The following is a 16,541-nucleotide window of genomic DNA, read 5'->3' on the forward strand; positions in this document are numbered from 1 at the left end:
CTCGGATTGCCTGCCGGAATGAAATCGGATGCATACCCTAACCTATCATCCATCCGGGACTGTTGCTTCTGTGTAGTTTGTTGTAGTTCACCAAAGCAGAATAATCGCTTGCCATAGTTGAAGAGACAGAGAGAGATAGAAAGTGCAATCGTATGTGGAAGTGCCCCAGTTAGCATTGTTCAATTATTTTTAATGAATTAAATCATGACAGTTTTGTGCGAGGATTGGCGCACCTGGAAGCTGGAATGCAATGAAATTTCAACTATTATTGCTCGGTTTAGACCGATAGAGAAAGGGCAGTTTCTCCCACACGGAACCGTCGGATCGGTCGGTACTAAGCCGTTAAATTTTAATGAGTTGCACCCCCATTTAGTGCCAATAATTTCTGCTTCTGCTAAATTGGTTCCGAATGGTTAGAGATTTTAAGAGCTAGAACCGGAGATAGAGTTGCGGTGTCGATGGGATCCGACGGTGGCTTTCAATTTGGTTTGGGTCATTTGGTCATTGAAGTCAATTCAAAATTTAAATCTAATTATGGTGTCGGAATTGTTTGGAAAAATCTGTGGGAAATGCTGGGGAAAATTTATTCCTACGTTCCATAATTAATTTTTAAGTTATCGTGCTGGCAAGTTAATTAAGTTTAAGTTACATGGTAAATAAATTTTACGATTCTCTTTGATGGCGACAAACAGAATGAACGCACTGTGTCGCTTAATAATTTTTCAAGTGAAACTTAAATTCCCACTCGAAAAAGGCGCGGATCGGGGACTGGGTGATGTCACTGGATCCTGGAATTAATTGTGAAAGGTTAAAAAACAGTAAACATACTCGCCACTCGTTGCAAGTACTTCTCGCATATTTTATTCGTTTGTGTTACAACAATCGAAGCGAAAGCGCGGTGAAGCTTTTCGAAAAATTCCCTGTTATTTAACGGTGCCGGTAATAATAACTTTGTCATTTGAATAATTAAATGCTTAACATTTCCACCTCCGACTCGCTGTTTCGACCCGTTGCACCCCCGCACATTGGCCCATCATCACCCGTTCGGATATGGTCAGTCAGTCAGCTTGCTTGTCGGTTGCCCGTGTGCCAATGATAAGCTGATTAAAAATAATTACCGGGCATTTTTTCTCGTCCTTCTCTCCTGTTCCTTGTTTCCTCTCGTGTTCAAACTCTCCGCCCCCTTGTCTTGTCGTTATTGTATGGGATATACATTTTTCAGTTTCATCAAACAAATTTGTATACTTTCATACAGTAACAATAATTATGAGTTGGTAAACATTGATGATATGCTGAGCTCTTCCATCTGTGCTGGTATGATCGTTTAGGATGATGATGGGATCAAATGGATGTGTTTGGTTTGGTTTGTAGAGCGACGTTGTAATTAAAACATGACAAAGTTGATCTTTTGAATATTTAATTCTCTAATAATTAAATGCGTTTCAGCGCTGATATGCAATTATTTTCGAAATTTTAATTTTTTCTTTGCGATTGAAATTTAGTACTAAGTGATCACTGCATGCTGCCCTTGTTATGATAAAATAAAAAAAAAAGTACCGTTACACTTTTCCCCTTCTGTCCCTTCTGAATTTTTAACCATGTCGAGCACCGGACTAATTATATCCATTTACTACGAATAAAATCTTGTTTCATTTGTTCTTTCTTTTCATTTGACTCGGAAACAGATATAATTAATTTCGCGTTACGTGGGATATTTATTGGGATATTGCATTTCACTCTTCTCACTAAACGGGATTCAGCAAATGGAAGCTTCGTTATGTATTGCTTTGTGTTGCGATCAGATCCGAAAATTCAGACTTTTGACAGGATCATTGGCGCAATTTTCTGCGAAGATTACCGCAATTTCAATTAGTATGATTTTTTTGATAGGTTTATTTATTTTTTACATTGAAATCATGGATCTTATATATATAGATAGGCTTTTCAATCGATTCCAAACCTCAGATATTTCAGACATTCTCAAAAACTTGACAAAGTTGATCTGTTGAATATTTAATTCTCTAACAATTAAATGCGTTTCAGCGCTGATATGCAATTATTTTCGAAATTTTAATTTTTCTAAATGGTTGAAGTTCAGTTTTAAGTAAACACTACACTCTCCCACTGATACGATAAAATAAAAAAAAAACGCCGTTACACCTTCCCCCTTTTGCATTACGACAAGCACCGGACTGATTATGTCAATTTACTACGAATAAAATTGTGTTTCATTTGTTCTTTCTTTCCATTTCACTCTGAAAACAGATGTAATTAATTTCGCGTTACGTGGAATATGTATTGCATTTCACTCTTCTCACTAAATGGGATTCGGCGAATGGAAGCCTCGTTATGTGGAGCTTTGTGTTGCGATCAGATCCGAAAATTCAAACCTTTGACAGGTTCATTAGCGCAATTTTCTGCGAAGATTACCGCAATTCCAATATGATTTTTTGATAGGTTGTTTATTTTTTGCTTTGGAATCATGGATCTTCTATATAGACAGGCTTTTCAATCGACTCCAAACCTCAAATATTTCAGACGTTCTCAAAAACTTCATGCATAGAATCGAAGAATAATTCAAATACAAAATAAGGTAATATGTGTTTTCTTTTCTTCGTTTCTGAACAATATGTAGTTCTTATTTTCAAATGTTTTGTCGAATGGTATATAACACTCGACCATCCGGGTCGGGATTAGGTTAAATGTTTTTGTTTAACTTTCTTGTTCCATGACATTTCGGTATTTTGCGATGGTTAAAAATTCAAAGTAGCTCTATTCTACATTCTTTTCTAGCATTTTTCCACATTTTATTGTTGAAAATGTGACCAAACTTTTCTAGTCAATTCCACAGCTTCGAATACTTTGCCAATGACGGGGCTCACGGAGGGAGTCATTGTGTGTCCATTTATCGGTCGACTTCGTCATCGTGCATACACTAATTAAATTAATTTAATAATTAAATTATTTAATAAAGTAGAATAAGTAGAAACCTATTAGTTGTAGCTTAGTGATAATCGTAGTTTTTCGTACTAGTGTACAACTGTTATGTGCTAGTCGCGTATGTCTATCTCTGTATGTATTCGTCTGAGTATTTGTAACAGTTGGGTCAGGAAATGGATGCAGAACTGACGTATATGATAGAATAGTGGCTAATACTTCTGGTTCTATTCATTCGGGAAAGTCGGGTTGGATAAATTAGGGTAAAATAAATTTACCGACGCACGTGAGTCATACATTCCCGGCCAGTATAGCATGATGAAAGTCTAACAGCATGGAATTGTCGTTAATGATAAAGATACAACATTTGCTGCATTTAGACGGGTTTGATTGCATGTTACATGTGTTTTTCTATTCTACTTCATTAGTTTGTTTCTTTTGTTCTTAGTTTGCTTTTCCATTATTTATGTATACCAAAATTGTATTGTTCAATTTATACCCTTCTAGTCAAGCTCTTTGCATCTTTTTTTCTTTATACGGCATGTTATGATTCCTTTTATTAGTATATCTACTATACGCTATCTATACTCATATAGGTACAAACGCTCGTGGCCTTCGCGGTAACACAAACGCGACCATGCAATTGCAATAATCCACATATAGTTACGCCCGCGATTTCGCCTACATGAAAACACCCCGGTAGTTAAGTAAACGTGGCATCTTTAAACTTCCAAGCGCGGTCTCAAACATTAACCCACCACTCGCGCGATTATGAAACGGTCACGTCTGAAAGTTTTACCAGTCTGGACTAATGCCTTCAGTTGAACCAATCAAAAAAGTGACGCTCATATTCACTAAACATGTTTCATGGTGACATGACCTGGAACTCAAGTTTCCCCATATGGAAACGGACTACCATCTGTACCATACACTAAAAATTAAGCATCAGACTCACGGTCCGCGCGCGATCAAACAAGAATACACACTACATTATTATAAAATCAAAATTATACACGCGAAGTCACTTACACGTGACAAACACGTTAATATACAAATGCTTGAGCCCTTCGCGACCATCCCCGGCACCTACACCCGCGATCTCGTAAACATGATAACATCCCGGTGATAAAGTGAATGTCTCAGCTCCTATAAATTTTCAAACGCGGTCTCAAGCGTAAACCTAAAAACTCCCGCACTCGCACGATCATGAATCGGTCACTTCCGGATGTTTCTAACCTTGATATCAGCAGACTAGGTCTATGCCTTCAATTGGATCAATTAAAAAAAAAGAAAGCTCTCACATCCACTGGACACCACGTTACATGGCGACATGACCGAGGACTCTAGTGATATGGGGTAACTTACTCCCTGTCAGAATGTGAATTGTACACCAAAAACTAACTATCAGAATGAAGGTCCGCGTGACCATCCAAGAACGCACGCCTATATAGGAAATGCCACACGGTTACAAAATCCAGTCTTGTACACGCGAAGTCACATGAACGCGAGCACACGTGACAAACACGTTAACGTATGAACGCTTAAGCCCTTCGCGATTAACAACGCACACCTACGTTCGCGATCACGTAAACTTAATAACACTCCGGTAATAAGGAGAACGTTTTGGCACTCACGAAGTTTCAAACGCTGCCTCAAACACTAACCTACAAACGTTCGTTTTCGCGCGCTCATGAATCGGTCACGTCCGGAAACCATCACTCTCTGTCCTAATAACTTAGGTCCATACATTCAGTAGGACCAATCAAAAAATAAAGCACATCCACTAGACAACACGTTCCATGGCGACATCACCGGGAACTCTAGTTATATGGAAGTTCTCACTTTCTTCTAGCTACGGCTCAGATCCGTACACAAAAAATAAAGTATTAGATTCACGGTCCGCACGCGATTATCCAAGAACACACGCGAATATGCGAAAGGCACACGGTTATAAAATAGAATTTATACATGCGATATTACATACACGTTAGCACACGCGACATACAAACGCACACACGATCGAACACGTTAACTACAAATGCTCGAGCTCTTCGCGATGATACACGCGATCGCGAGTCCCTTCGCCCGCACATACCTGAACCCTACAATGAATATCACATTCAGAATCACGGCCCGCTACAATTGGCCTAATGCAGTGTTTTAGTGGGCGACATTGCCTGTCTCATCTGCAAATTGTAGTATGTGATTCTGACGGGGAGCCCTTCCGAGAACCTAGCTCTACAGCTCTAGTAGGACAACTCTCGAAAAAAAAATCTAACATAGATCTACTAAAATAATCAAACCACGCACTCGGGAGTTATATGATCATGTATTTATTCGAACATAAAATTTGGGCAGCTATTCAATTCCAAACTGAAACTGTCCTTATATATTCCCGGCTCCTTGAAATTTGTTCATGAACTGACGATCTCTCAAAGATGCCGTAGCTGTTGCAAAAAATAAACTTTCTTTTTCTTTTTTTCAAAATGAGTATGTATTAGGATGGTGTTAATTTAGAATGGCCGGGAGAAATACATACTACCATTTATTAGGTCCCTGTTATTACCGAAGGGAGTACAATGATAAAAGATTTGCAAAATATCATTAAAAATAATCTTTGGAGCAGAGTGCGGTTATCGACTTGTCTTCACGAACCGAACCTTTATAGTGTTTTAAGTTAGAATGTTTTGCGGTTAATTAATTCGATCAAAACAGAAAAAACAGACGGCAAAGATCTTACTTCTACCATCATCATCCAAACATCGTCCGTCTTTTCTATTTCGTTCACATGGTTCCTGCGGGTGGGCTTAACTGAATTTTAATTAAAACTAAAACGAAATTTCATTAAATACTACTGGTTACTTCTAGTGCAGAGGTGCACTGGTCGATCTGCGAACTGGTGCAATAGAAAGATGCAAGCAACAATTGCGAAATGAAAGGAGCAATCGCTGCATTGGTGCGACAGGGGGGTCCAGCGACATCAGGAGGGGAAACTTTTAATTGAATTTTCTTCCTTGAAAGTTCACATTTTTTCCACCCGACCCAACTACTCACTCGATCCGTTTCCATTGTTTATCCGGTTACTCAAATTATACCATCAAGCCAATTAAGAATTTACCGAAATCCGGCCGTGCTTCCGCTGTTACCGGTTTTAAGCTCACATGGCAAAGAAATTTCTCTTCCATCGAAAATCTCCGATCGGTAGTTTATGAATTATTCAGCACCAACTCCCAGCCCGTGCCTTCAACGTTGACGACGACGACAACGACAAGAACGATGATGATGATGGCGTTGTAACATCCTTACATCCATTTCCTATCGCTTGAACAAACACAGGAAAATTCGACTTCCGAAGCAGGCATTATTTGCGCCTGTTTGAGCACTAATCGCCTACATGCGCCCGTAGTTATGCACCTCGGGAATCAAACCGGCGACTAACGCACAGGCAGTAGCAATTAATTATTCAAAATCATAATTTCCGCTTCACCGTTTCGGATAATGTAATGTGCTGGCTCCTCTGTTAGTTCAGGCTGGAAACGAATCGTATGTGTGGGCTTGGATTCGAAAATCCGGTATTACCCATCCATCTCCGGAGGTCGTTACGCTTCTTTTGTCTGTAGTCAGTTCCCATTCTTCCCCTCATCGGTGGCGATTCAACATCAATTGTAGTGTAAAGATACCAAATTTGCTGCAATTTGGGCGTAATAATCCCTTTTCTTTGGGTTTGACTTAGTCGGTATTCAGGTGGGCAAGTTGGTCGAAATCGGGAAATTAAGAAACTGAATAGTCGATTGATTTTATTTGATTTTTTTGGTATTTCAATTGATTAGATTATAGATGAATTTGCACTACTAATGCTCAACAAACACTATGGACGTACGAAAACCAAATTGCTGCTTGCCAATTATTTCAATAAACTGCGCAAGGGATCTCACGGTACACTTCGTCAACATTCGTTCAGCCAGCAACGTGTGTGCCATGTGTATCTCAATCAATCGCCGGCATCATTTTTTTAATAGATTTAGAAAAATAAATGCTATCATAGAACTTGTATCTCAATGTCGAACTCGAAAAATAATTTCGCAAGAATTTTTAATAGGTTGATTGCATGTATCTCAACGGATTCCAAAAGGATCTGTTTTTTTTTAGATAATACTTCTTTACAAAAACGCAGAACAATAAAATCTACGGAACAGTTTTGGTCAGATCCTGCTTTCAAATACCCTTTGTGTGGGATGGATGGGTAAAGAGTTAGTCAAATCAGGGTGCCTAATCGATTTGGAAACGACGTACAGTACTGCAGCTATCATCATCAACTGGAAAGTTCGAGTTTCTAATTGCCTTCGAGAAATGATGTCTTGTCCAGCCAGTAGTAGGCTTTTAATCCGCGCACACATCTCGGCGAATCTTTCCGTGCTCGGGTCGGTTGGGTGGACGCCTACAGGCACGCAAAGAGGATCCCATGGGACCGATGACAGATGTGCAATTTGGTTTCAAAGTCGGTGTACAGTGGGAATTAGAGTTTTTGCCTATTTTTTTCACATTGCCGATAGGTTCAGTATAGCATAGATTACTGCTTTCTCATAGTCACCCTCTTCCGTATTCGGACTTTATAATTTCTTTCAACAGTGTCCGTATCGATGTAGGGATATCGAACGCATTCGCGTAAATAATTTGAGCTTACAGCTTATCATCACTGTTGAGCGTCAATTTGCTCAGGTTGCTTGATGCATGGGAAGGTTAAAAATAAATATTTCAATTTTTAAACCCTCGTTGCATTTTGAACTAAATGTGATAAATGTTGTAAAATAAAATAATTGGCTCCAGAGAGGATCGAACTCACGACCTTCGCGTTATTAGCACGACGCTCTAACCAACTGAGCTATGGGGCCACTTGTGTTGAAGGTGACAGAACAATACTGACATGGCATTTTATTCAAGCATGTATTTCACTTTACTGTAGAAGTGCATAGCTGGAAAATGAGACGTAGTACACGAATCTTATTAACTCCATTGAATTAGGCAATAAAATAAGTACTTTGAATTGCTAGTTACTTAGCATACTTTCTTTTCTAAACGATTTGTTATTATTCTTGTAAGCAGGGTAACAACTCCGCCAGAGGCTGGAATATATTCAATTTGGTCGAGAAAATACGTCAAAATCGAACACAAGAGATGTCATTAAATTCGGTTTCTATAAATAGTATAGTGTAGCGGTATGGAAGGTAGTATATAGCAGTTCTGCGTGTTTTTTTCTACCATTCGTTGCTTAGATTTCGAACGAGCAACATATGGATGGGTTGGGCACGTTTCCTAGCTATGTGCAAAGTTTATCGAGCGCTCTTCACTCTGCTGTGAAAAGGTTAAACTTTGTACATACGAATGACAGTTCCTTTGATTGATCTAGTAGTTTAATTGTCAATCTGTGATGTACAACACATGGTAAAATTATAACCGGTTGGCGACCTACACCAAACATGTCAGAGTCGGCTCCATGAACCTCAGATGAACCTGAACATACAGAACAGAAGTATGCAGCATCCAGCAAATTACCCATCAAAATCAACGCCAACATCAAAGTCAGATTCACCATAATTCTTATAAGGCAAAATTTGAAAATTTCTCACTCAAATATGATGAATATGATCATGAATAAATTTGAATTAACAGACCGCCATGTAGTCACGATATTCCGATTATGTCATAGACATCAGCCACTTATCTTTTTTCTGACATTTGCAACGGTTTTCTCATTCCAGTTTAAACTGGTTTAAAACATTTGATAATTGGATTAATTTGCCATATTCCTTTTTCTCGCAAGTCACGTCCTAGTCCTTCTTTCGTGACCACGTAACATGGTACTCCCTGCACTAAGATTACGATATGCACGTAAGACAATCGAGTACTTTCAGTGCTTTTCTAGCGACGAATATTTCCGCCAAAAAAGAAGCAGACAACAAGGAGCATTCTTTCACGATCGTAGTCACAAAACACACATCGAAACAATCTGTAAGATAGCAGTATGGTTTGGTATAGCTAAAAGCGATAATCAGAAGGTGGACTGAATGATGTTCGGCGACATCGAAGACCACCGTGCAAAAGAATCTGCACACGCATTGGTAAATCGCGTGTGCTGGATTGGATGTATTTCTACAAATGTCTCGTGACACTAAAAGTTGTCGGTTTTCGTTAAATTTCATCATTATTGATTTCACCACATACAGAAAAATAAATATTGGTATAAGAGTATTCTGCTCTTAGCAAAAGACAACCAACGCCTACTATTAGGTCGAAAGTAGAACTTTTAAATTGAGAATAATAATCAAAATAAAAGTTTTTCTTTTAAGCTAATGAAAAAATATTTTCAAAATAAAAAGTTTATTTTCAAACTAAGAGTATGCGTTGGTTGTTTTTTGCTAAGAGTGAAAAACTTATTTTAACCAACTTTTTTTTCTGTGTGCAGTATAAAGTAGTAAGAAATAATACCATTCACATGCCGTTTGACAGTAACACTCTTGACAGCTGAATATCCATAGTTTAAGTTACTTATTAGCAAGCCGAGACTGTTCGAAATAATTCAACAAACGATAACTATCATACATTGTCGGCAGCCGGCTGGCTAGAGAAATATACAAATGACACTTCTGAGAGTTACATAGATCATATCGCTTATCTAGATTTGTATAACTGTTTACCCCATCTTACTAACAAAAACTTCTTCCCGTGGCAAACGTGAAGATGCAGAGATATACACGGTCTCCATTACAAATGGTATCACACGGGTATTCCTTTCCTTAACCGATGACTGTAAAGACTCAATCATGAAGTAGCAACTACGAAGTGTACGGTCATCATGTTCATGATGTAAATTCGCTAAATCCTATTAACTGATTGAAATAAGAACATCATTCAGTTGATTTTTTTCGATTTCCTGTAAACGGATCTAAAAAAATTGAAGTGAAAAAGCGTACTTTTCAGACCAGAAGACAAACAAGCCAATTACAGAAAAAATTCAATAACTGTAACGGTTGAGATGGGATAGTATGTTTGAAATGTTTTTGGATTCTAATCGATTGTTTCTTATCGAAATGTTTGAGATACTTATCGAAGAGCCAAATACCCAATATATAAAAGACCCACGGCTCCGTAGAGCTTGCGTTTTAGGCCTTGTCAAATAAATGAATAATATAACAAAATATTTAAAAAAAAAGTGTATAATATCAATAAATACATCCAAACATGACGTAATAATTCCACTCAGACAAAACAAGGCGTATATCTCCCGCATATTCAATAGCCCACGTATGATCACTAAACATTGTACAATAAATATGAATAGTTCACTCAGTCCTACAATATGTCAGATCGATTGACGTCACTCTGCAATCAAATGTAAACGAAAATTATCTAATCAACATTCCATGGTGGTGCATTTTAAAAAATAGTATTTCTGTCAAATCATCACATGAAAAATAGGCGATAAGGTACGTGTTGGGAACAAGCCGACCACCGCACAGTGGCTCAAAACAGGCCAAAATTAAATCAAAATTATCTATAAGTCTTTACACAGCATTCACAGCTATCTGGTCTCTTCGGAAAAATTATGTGTTTTATGATGATAAAAATACCTTAGAACATTGTTGATGCGAAAAATCAGAATCAAAAAAGTTATGAGATGTTCTCTATGATGAAGCAGTTCATCATAGAGAACATCTCATAACTGGATTACTGTGAGTGACAATATGTCTTCTGCAAAATTTATAGAAATGCACTCCTCTACAACTTTGTCGAACATAGCCAAGCGCAATCTCTTTCGGTTCAAAAGTTAAATTTTCTGATGCCTACTATGATCAATTTTTAAACAAAATAATATTGCCAAAAGATGTCGCTTGAAGTCGATAATATGGACAGTTTTGACTCCAATGAATTAAGTACCACAATACGCTGTTTTGAACCACTGTGCACCGCCCACTGCAAGGCTAATTTTTTGTTTAAATTAGACAAAGTCGTCTGTTAACGTCAATAAAGGCTCGTAGTGTTCTAAACGATCCAACGATCGATCGAGTACGTCCAAAAGATGGATTACATGTATACAAAAATACTAAATATTCAAAATGACATCAAGCTCTGATTCGTCGAGTTCGATTGTTCGCCGCTGGGTAGAGAAGTCACTAGTAGCTTTCCATCAGTTGACTCCGTGGCGCAACGGTAGCGCGTCTGACTCCAGATCAGAAGGTTGCGTGTTCAAATCACGTCGGGGTCACAAGAGAAAGTTTTTTTTTTAATTGTACTGCTTCTTACCATCACTACTGATAACGCTTGAAAGTATCAAACAAAAGGAAACCTCGAAGTAGCATCGTTTTTGAAAGCGAATTCGTGATTCACCATGCGCTCCCACCGCCACCGTTGGAAATTGTCAACTTCCGAAACAGTTTCTCGTCGGCCAATCTGATAGTTCCTCTAGCCAACACCAGACGCTTATAATGGAAAAACATGTCCCAGTGAGAGGCGTCTGTAGTCAAAACATGGACGAATAATGAAATGAGAGAGTTTCCACCGTCACCGTGCATTTGTTTTCAGGCAAGAGACTCAACTCGCTCTTTCTCAAACCAGCAGCGGTGGATTTACCGGAGGGGGAGTATTGCTGGAAGCAACCAGCTGCTCGAATCGTGGATGGCATTTCGTTTTCAGTCAGCGCGGCGCGGATAAAAAACGATGGAAACCAAGTAGGTGATGAAAGTGTTTCAAACTTTTCAACCGGAAAATTCGTATTCAATGCAGAAACAATGAATTGTTAGGTTCTGATGATGTAGTTGATTGGCAAAAAATAGCGACCTACTTGGTTTCCTCCTGGATAGCGTCGATGCTGTTAAATAAGTAACCCCCGAAATGATGTGACCTATACCGAAAGCCACACACACATGGCGCACAGAGATTAGACTTCGGCAACAAATTGGGTGGATTCTAATATTTTAATCGACTATACTATAGAAAGATGCAAAATCACAAGCTTTTGTCCTCTATCACATACCACCGTGCAGCATTTCGAGCAAGTCTCCAGAACGTGACCGAAACAACAACATTCTATGTCCGCTTATCGCGTCGCAGTAGGCGTATGGGTGTATGTGTGCGGCTGTGAGTGTTTATTTCCCACTAGGTTGGTCTAGGCAAAATAGATATTTTTCGCACTTTCGGCTTGGCCCAAGGCAACGAACCGCGGAGGAAGCAATGCACAGAGAGTGAAAGAGCGAGGACGAATAGAAAAAAAAAAAAAGCGAACGCGTATAGCTCCTGTCAAAGAACGACGTTTCCAAGGTATCGAAATCTAGCAGCAGGCTAGTTTCCTGTCAAGGTTTTCCACCTTCTGAGCGTCTTTTTACTCCAGTTCGAAAGTGTTTTGGTGCTCGGGAACCGTGAAGTTTACTCCGTTTTTGCCCGTAGACAGACAGGTTGTAGTTTTCCTCGAACGCCAAGTAGGCTCTTTGTGTGCTGTTGTGTGTGAAAGCGAAGCTTTGTTTCGGTACGATACGGGTATTGTTGAATCGTTAGTGAAAACCGCTTGTGTTCCGGAACCAGTTCGCTGCGGCAGATGTTAAAAATAGCTGCACGGGAAAAGCTAGGGAATCACCCATCAAAAGTGCGAAAGCAAACTTTGAACGCAGTAGCAGCTAGAGAGGGTGGAAAATACACCCCCTTTTCGGTGCGTGCGTGTAGTCGTGTTGGTGACGTTTCCTTTTTTGTCGATAGGATTGTCAGCGTGTACGTGAACAAGCCTGCTAGGCTGTCAATCGAGAGGGATTTAAAAGCACAGCGAAGAGTTTTTATTTCGGTTCTAGCAAGCTACCGTTGTTAACGCCATATTGGCCAGCAAGTTGTAAACAATAACAAACTAGGTATAATTAATGTTGTGATATAGCTGCCAAGGTTACCGACGTGATATAGTGTTGACCGCGTTGATTCGTCAACGCCACTTGTTGTGTTTCTTGGACATCTATTTTTCGCAGAATCCCTCGTTCCACCACAACAGCGGGTAAAGGGCTTTCCAAAGAAAAAAAAAGGAAAGTGAAAAACATTGACATCCTGTCACCCAACTGTGTATTTGTTTCTGTGTGGGTTAGTGAAAAACTGCTTGTGCGCGCACTGCTGCAGAGCTGTTCTGTATTGTATTGGTGCGATAGGCAGCCTCAGTATCAGTGCTAGTGAAGGAAAGGAAATTTTGACACAAGCAACAAGCGGCGACATTTTCCCGGAGACAACCTCCCCCGCAAACAACCCTCGTCATTCGTGAGGAAGTGGCTATAATTTTCCGAATCAGCTTTTAATAGTTTGCCTGATTTGACAAACAGTTATCAGAGAATCAAACGGCTGAAACAATAGGGTCGAAAGTGCAAATATTTGGTGATTGGAAAAGTCCTCAAGGAACTGCTGTTCTCTTTGCCTTAATCTGTATTGGTTTGTGTGCGTTCCTGTATTCAGCAACGATAACAGCTTTTGTTTGATTCACCAACGAAGAAGCAACAGCTTTCGCTTCATCCGGACGGGGCAGAAGCAAAAAAACATTTGGAAGGGAAAGTCGACAAGTACCCTAGTATTGGTGAGTGTGCATTGTTCGAAATGAAAATATGTTCCAGGCTCCCAGTGCTGAATTATTAATATCATATTTCTCTGCATGAATTACGATGTTTCTCGTCAATAATTTATGGAAATCGTTCCTAGATTGAATCGAGCATATGTTCTAGTGTTGGTGTGCTGGTATTTTTCAACCATGACAGGTTGACGAGTGCCTCACTGTTTTGGGTTCAGATTCACTTTTCATCTTTTTCAGTCCCTAAATTGGAGTAGAATGTCTGTACTTTTTATCATTAAATCCTGGTCAATAGTTCGTTGTGAGCTCTGAGGCTTAGCCATTTTCTTCGCTGTCATGGTAGGACTACCGGGATATTGGGTTCAGATTTGCCGGTTGATTTTCGGATATTGGATTTATCTAGTCTCACAAGAGTTTCGGTATTGTCATTTCTTTAATACCTCTAAGCACACCAAACATTATTTTTACAAGATGAATAATATAATATCGATCCATAAAGGATTGTCTGACGGTAGGCATTTTCATATTTAATCTGAACAATGAAAATAATATTTAGTAGGTCATCAAATTTCGTTTCGATTCCGTCTCATCAGTACCTGACAGTGCACTTGATCGCAGGGATAAACGTAAAATCCTAAAAGGAACAAAAGCAGTCCCGTAAGCAAAAAAGTTCTGATCGTTGATTGAAACAAACTTGGATATGAAATTATTACGAAAATTGGAATCTGTACGAGTACTTCATTTGTTCCTGGCTTTGAAGTTCCTCAGAGCAATAAGTATTATATTCACGGCTCGTGCGCGATCATCCAAGAACACATGCGAATATGCGAATGGACACACGGTTATAAAATCGAATTTATACACACGGTGTTACATACACACTTGTGTACGCGACATACAATCGCTCACACGATCCAACACCTCAACGTACAAACGTTCTAGCCCTTCGCGATTATACATGCGATTGTGAAGTTCCTACTCCCGCAAATAGCTGTACCGTACAATGAATATCACATTCAGAATCACTGTCCACTGCAATTGGCCTTGAGCAGTGTTTTAATGGGTGATATTTCCCGTCTCGTCTGCAATTCTAGAGAGTGATTCTTACAGGGAACCTTTTCGCGACCCTAGCTCTACAGCTCTTGTAGGACAACTCAGGAAAAAAACTACAACATTTAAGCAATATTTCCTCAAAATATTTAAAATTGGTCGAATGACAGTGAATTTTCAGGTGTGGCACCTCGTAAAATGTGGTGTACCCCTTAACTCAAAATTTCCTGAACCAAACTTTTTTTGTTATGTTTTTACTCAAAATTTACTAGACCAACCATTTTGAAATATCGCACAGTTGTTCGCGTCATTGCTCTGATAACTACGGGAGTGTTTTACAAAATAATCATTATTATTTTTACAACAAAATGCAACTATTTTTTTAGCAAATATCGAGTTTTAGGCTTCAAAGTGCTACGAAAAATTCAAAAATCGAGGAAAAAAAGTGAAAAGCTCCCGTAATTCTCTGAAGAATATTGCGTAGAAGAACTGTGCAAACTTTCAAAACGGTTGGTCTAGTAGATTTTGAGTTAAAACATAGCAAAAAAGTTTTTGAAGATTCGCCTCCGGAGGTTCACTGTCACTCGCTCAATTTTCAGTATTTTGCCATGAAAATTTGAGAACATAATTGTTCGAATATGGTATTACCATATGGGAATTGAATGGATATACTATGTCTCTATGTCGCTATAACAATATTTTTTAATGTGCCTTTTTACCGTATTAACTTTATTCTCATTTCCCCTCAAGGGTCCATCCACAAGCTACAATTAACAACGGTGAAGGGTTTAAAGATAAAGACTCTACGTCTTTGGCGAGGTTGCTGACAAAAGTATGCTCTACAACTTTACCGAAGAAGATATAGTTGTAGCGATTAATTCCCCTTGAAGTGAGATATTTGTTCCAATTTTTTCAAAGTATGAAAAGCAAAATGAAGTCTTCAGAAATGTTAAAGAACTTGGTTTTCCAAACAAGATACGCATCGTTACGACAGAGATCTATCTCTTGCGACTTAGACGTCATTGGTAATTTTTGATAAAATTAGCGAAAATTTCAAAAGTAACAACTCTTGAACGGGTAAATACGGGCAGGCGGCTCTAATTGTAATTAGAAGCGTTACAACAACACTATAGTATAAAACTCAATGGATATCATTTGTTTTTCAAAAAAAAAAAGTCCACTATCCTCGAAAATACTTGAGATAGGAAAAATTATGCACTAATAAAAATTGTGTATTTTGATGATTGGAATAACTTGTGAATATATGAAACTCGTTGAAATCATAATTGGAAAAATATTTAAAAAAAATTTTTTTTTGCGGGGATCATCCAAATATAACGAGTCATAACTTTCAAAGCATTTCAAGCAGATACTGAATGTGTTCAGCAAAGATATTCGCAAAAGAAATCTAAACAACTCTCAAAAACGTCAGATCATTTCTTCTACATAAAAATGATTGGAAAATGTAACTTTTAAGAGAATCTAACACTAAAATTATAGCAGCAAATAACACCTCTTGCTATTCCGAAAAGGCTTTTGACGTAAATTTAGCCGTTTCAACGTAAACAACCAATCACTATTTGAATTACTATTTTTTCAAAAATTGCCGAAATATTTCGAAAATATACTAAATCAGCCATTGTAGTAATATAGAAAATTGTCCATTTTGATAATTCAAACCTTTTTACGGAAGATACCCAACTTATCAGAACGATAATTCAAAAGTAATGAATTGGCTTTTAAGGAGTCATCCACAAACAACAAGCAATAATGTTTAAGATATAAAAGATAAAGACTTTGTGTCTTCGGCAAAGTTGTTGGAAATAGGTTACTCTACAACTTTGCCGAAGACATAATCTTAATATATGTACTTGCAAGAAAGTTAATACAATTTTCTCACTTTTAAGAAGATTAAACATTCAAATCACAACACCATGTGGAAGAGCTTATAACGTCCACAATTTTTTAC

The 16,541-nt window shown here is 38.4% G+C and overlaps 2 non-coding genes across 2 annotated transcripts; one reads left to right on the top strand and one right to left on the bottom strand.

Annotated features, from left to right (window-relative positions):
- Positions 1-7,755: 7,755 nt before the first annotated feature.
- Positions 7,756-7,829, bottom strand: Trnai-aau (transfer RNA isoleucine (anticodon AAU)). The gene has a single exon. It is a non-coding gene; the product is annotated as a tRNA-Ile (tRNA).
- A 3,299-nt stretch (positions 7,830-11,128) lies between these two features.
- Positions 11,129-11,200, top strand: Trnaw-cca (transfer RNA tryptophan (anticodon CCA)). The gene has a single exon. It is a non-coding gene; the product is annotated as a tRNA-Trp (tRNA).
- The last annotated feature ends 5,341 nt before the right edge of the window (positions 11,201-16,541 follow it).

Source organism: Topomyia yanbarensis, chromosome 1 (assembly GCF_030247195.1).
Source record: "Topomyia yanbarensis strain Yona2022 chromosome 1, ASM3024719v1, whole genome shotgun sequence".
Classification (NCBI taxonomy): Eukaryota; Metazoa; Arthropoda; class Insecta; order Diptera; family Culicidae; genus Topomyia; species Topomyia yanbarensis.